The following is a 5,337-nucleotide window of genomic DNA, read 5'->3' as shown; positions in this document are numbered from 1 at the left end:
TTTTCAATTAAAACAAAACATTGCTGCAAATTGTTGTGTTTATTTTACAATATACCCCAATGTAACAAATAGGCTATTATCTATATATGAATTAATATAATATTTATATATTATAATTATATAATAATTAATTATTATAATATTAATTCATCAATATTTTTTCTTAAGCCCAATTCAATCAGAATTTGATGAAGTGGTGGCCTATGTTCTATCATCTTAAGACAACAAAATTGGCCGTGGTGTTAAAACAGGTGTTTTAAATTGTCTTAAGACGTCCAAATGTTTTATGTCATCTTAAGACAAAAATCTCCTCCTTTTTCTCTGCTAATCAGCCAAAAATGGTGGTTGTCAAATTCAAGGGCATATAATTTAGCAGGGATGATATAAATATCTACAGCTTAATGCAACTTAATCTGGCGATTAAATTTTTTATTTATTTTTTTGGCACTATCAAAGCACCTTAATCTGGCTGTGGGCCAGATATTATTGTTGGCAGGCAGTTTTGGCGGTGGTCCATAATCACAGAGAGAATGAGTGTGTTTCTCTTGTCATTGTTTGTATAAACTTTATCTAACGTGTGGTTTTTTAATGGACTGTGGTGCAGAAACAGTGACAGTGTTTCACACTCTTGGCTTACTTTTTCCATGTTATCTGTCAGTGGCCAAGTCGCAATAAGACATGGTTTTACTGAATAATTAAGTAAATATAATTTCTGAATATATCTGCCTAAAGAAACTTCATTTCTTGACTGGCTACTCTCTGCAGTCTCAGAAGAGACACCTTTTGTGCTGTTTCAGCCACCGTAGCTGTCCTACGCTCTTTGAAAGGTTAGGGGGCAGTGGTAGACTGGACAGATGGTGGCAATTCACAACCCTCACCACTAGATGCCACTAAATCTTACATATATACAAATATATATATATATAACGCTTGCCAAGCAGCTAGTCCGATACGCCATCAAAAATACCAGTGGAAAAAATACTGAGCTGCTGCACACACCTCCTCTCCCTTCTAAACACTAGCTACCCTCCAGGCGGTCAATGGACATAACGTTGTTACTGAGATGTGTCGGTCTCTCTCTCACCTGGGTTGGGCGTCTCGACTGTTGGCGATGGTGGTCCGGCGTTGTGGTGTTCTGTTTGCGAGCGCTGTTACGGCTGTCATGGCCTGTAGCTGAACAGTTTAGCTGGTGGTAACGCTTAGTGCATCGCAGTTAAACACACTGCTCCCTTGATTGTTTTAGAGCGAACCGTTTTGCTTGCTGGCTGTTTTGTTCTTGCATGTGGACTAATTATGTGTGTGCGCTGTGGAACCGTGGGGGTATGTATGCATGTCTCTCATACTGTAGCCCATTTAATTGATTATTTACCATGCGAAATATTAATGGTTCGAAATATTGGTCCGTCTGCCTCATGTCTCGGCTTTGGGTCCCCCCGTGGGATTGCCCTCTGCCTGGTCGGCCCAGTTCCGGCTCTGTCTTGGCTTAAAGCGGGCATGCCGGTTTAAATACTTCCTTCTTGTTTGGGTCTAGTTATAGTGTATATGTAGTTTATACGGTTGGCATTTTGTTTTGTGTGTGTGTGTAATTTTCAATCTTCTGTTTTCATTTTGGTTGGTTTGAATTATTTGATTTGCATGTTTTGATTCATTTTTAGTGTGTTTTGATTTATCCTTTTTGCCACTGTGTATTTTAAATAGTATATCGTATTTTAAATTACTAGACCCATACTTCTATTTTATTCAGTAAAGGAATGCCTTTTTAATTGGTATACTTAGTTAGTATTTGCTTATTCAGTTAAACTTACTTACCTTATTTCAGGTGAACCTGTGTGATCTATCTCTTAATATTATTTCCTGGGTTGAAATTCCCCAGGTGGCGTTGTTGGCAACTTATTTAAATACAGAATCACACCCTTGTCTTGCTACACAAATTAATAACTCACAACTCTGAAACTCCTAGGGTTGCCACCTTCAATACAGAAAAATAAGGGACACCTGCCAGAGCGGGGGCCACACCCCTCTGGGGCCCGGCAACGACAGGCCCAAAGGTGTGCCAGTGGTGGTATATCATAACTTAAAACATGTTTTCAGGAAAGTATTAAGATCGATACCAATGGACATTATAATAAGCTATCTCCTATTGAAATCAGTGTACAGATGCACTCAGTCTATCACAACACAACCGACTAGTGGTCTTATTGTCAAAACTGAATACAGAGCTATGACAATAATAAACATAGGCCAACAATGTGTGACAGTGAGACCACAAGAAAATTGGATGTGAACTGTGAACTTTCTTAACTTAACATGTCCATAACTTATTAACTAATAGGCTAAAACATATGCTTTGATTTGATTGAAAAGACTTTTGCAAAGGATTTTCCATGAACATCATGAACATAGAAGTAGTAGGCCTTGTGTGCAGTATTGGAGCATGTCAGGCCTACTTCCTTTTATAAATGTTTTCTTGTCAGAAGTACACTACTCGTGCAGCACTGAGTAGCTGTTTGTCTTTCACATTGTTACAGTAAAACTATAAACAGAAAAAGCTCACTCCTAATGAGTTCCATAGAGCTAAGAAATTGCTAATGAACTTGAGTACTTGTAAAGGGTGGTGTGAATACAGATTTTGGCTAAAATATTTGTCATTATTATTGGATATTAATACTATCCAAACAATGAAACATTTCTCAATTTATTTCAACACCATTTTTATGATTGGTAAATATATTTATGTATTTATTTTTTATTCAGCCTATTGTTAATTCTATAGTATTGAATCATGCAATTTTATAGTTTGGTTAATCATAACACATAGTCACATTCTTCATAGGCACTATATTTTGATAATTAAATGTGCATTAAATAGCCTATATCTCTCTCTTATCTCTTATTAAATGATCTTATTAAAATTAATGCTTATGTGTCTGACTGTATATCTCAACCTTAAAAAACAAATCAAACCATATGTGCTTCATTTGGGCCTTTGTAACAATATTTCTTAACAAATATGCAGCATATGAAATCCAGCGTGATCAATCAAAGAATTCGTAGCCTACGTTTTATTAAGTCATTACACTGCCTCGGCAGGTTGTCACACATCTGACAGGCCACCTGTGCACCACACAGAACACTGGCAGAAAAATTGTGCAGTTTGGTTTGATAATCTACTCATCAAGTAGGCTATTTGATTTCTCCCACTTTTGTCATCGTCGGTACTTTTTGCATCCGCTTTCGTTTCAGAGGGGAAGCGGGGGGTTTCTCAAGCTGCCCCTGTTGTTTTTTCAACTAGACTCCCTGCTAAGAGACCCGCCCTTATCTGACTCCTATTTGCTCTGAACCTGACTGTATTAATGAAAGCAACAATGGCAGCGAATATTGCCCAATTTCAGGTATAAAAGGAGAAGTATTTACAGAATGCGGGTGGGATGATTTGCATGGGATGCTGCATTAAAGACAACTCGAAAATACGGTACAAATCACATCCCATTTTGAATCGATGCGGGACGATACCATATTTTAAGGGACGGGTGGAAACCCTACTTGCTCCAGTCCATGTTGCTAAGCTGGTAAGGTGAACATGTACAGCTAAACCGAAGCTGTGTTTGCCGGCTTCTCAGTGACCTGCCCTTCTCTGCTTCTGATTGGCTAGTAGTCCTTAACCAGGAACTATGCATGTGCAACTCCCAACAAAAATCATGTAGAGGCAAGATGTATCACTCCATAGCTAAAACAAAGCTTTCAACACAAAGGGCAAAAAGAGAAGCTGTATGACATGTGTAGTATGACAAAAATCTGGTGTTTTTTGAAAATGAAACCATGTAAACCTGTTCTGGTACAACCCCTAAATAAGATTCTGAACCTGAAAATGAGCATAATATGACCTCTTTAATTCTAAAAAATCTCTCACTAGGAGATATTTTTATTGTCCCGACCACCAGTGACATGAAATAACCTTTAAAATCAAAGTAATTTGAATATTATTTTACACAGTTAAGATTTGTTGGTTATGGTGCTCAATGGTATCCATAATGTGTCAATGAATGTGAGTGTGGTGCATGTGGCCCATCTGGATACTTATGTATGAAATGAACCAAACTGCAAGTATTTTCTCCAATAACTGAGATAGGGATGATTCTAAGCCAGGACAAGGTTATTCCCAGCCCAGTAGTTTAACTTTTGATATTCTGAGGTGAAAATACAAGGCTTCTTAACCAGTATGAGGTAGAGCAGGCAACTGTCTTGTCTTGTGCTTTCAGAACGTTGCACAGGTTTGTGGCTTTGATCATTTCCTTACCCAGCAATGACAACATACTGAGTCATTTATCCACTGGGCTACATCAATTACACCACCACTAAGATCCTGTTAGCTCTTAGAAACATCTATTGGTGGGGAGCACGGCACACAGTGACAGTCTGCAGTATAGGCCTACTATGAACTGCATTTATTGTCTGTAAGATGGCAAATTTAAGGATATTTGCAATTAACCAGTCTGTTTCTTGCACAGGCACCACCTTATGTTATTATTCAGTCTATCGCACGACAATGAATACAGCTTCCCAACTGGAACAATGGAGTTAGATTTAAATCAGTGTGGATTAAATTCATATTATTCAAAGCAGGCCATGAATTGGAAACACAAGCTTATTTGTTTGTGGTCCCGCTGTATTGTTGTAGGCACTGACAATAACTAATATAACAATCCCAATGCTGTTTTACTCTAAATGGGTGGATTAGTGACTTAATAAATGAACTGAATCTCCAATGTCCTTGATATTAGTTTCTACTTTATGCTGCTTATGGTACCTTATTGACACATTTCAGTATGCACTGTCAACATTTCCTGACTTTCTTCAATACATCAGCCATGACAGGATTTGGCCAGCAGAGGGGGCACTTTCAATTTATTTCAGGTATTGGCTGGAGTCGTGATTACCAGTTCTGGTTGTGAGTCATTTCTCAGTACCAGGGTGTCCTGTGCCTTCCACGTGGTGCTGAGTCACTCCCTACTGGGGAAAGGAGGTGTAGGACAGTCTTTGACTGACATGCCTAATGAGCACACACACTGTCTGATGGCATTTTGTTGTAAAGTCTGGTAATACAAACTTCTGCTCTTAACTGACTTTACTGAATTAGGAATCTTGATTTAAAAAACAGGATGACCCAACAAAAACATTTATAACAACCTTTATATCCAGGAATATATAACCAGCGATGTTTTTGCCTTAAGTGTCAACGCCAATTCCACCAGCCACTTTAGAAATGCAATCCATAAAACTAACTTATCCAAGATACAAACTTTCAAAGCAAGTGAGGAGGCAATAAAGAGACATGCA

Source organism: Micropterus salmoides, unplaced genomic scaffold (assembly GCF_014851395.1).
Source record: "Micropterus salmoides isolate LMB-PRFRI ecotype aquatic unplaced genomic scaffold, ASM1485139v1 Ms_hic_scaffold_17, whole genome shotgun sequence".
Taxonomy (NCBI): domain Eukaryota; kingdom Metazoa; phylum Chordata; class Actinopteri; order Centrarchiformes; family Centrarchidae; genus Micropterus; species Micropterus salmoides.
Note: the sequence above shows the minus strand (reverse complement) of the source record.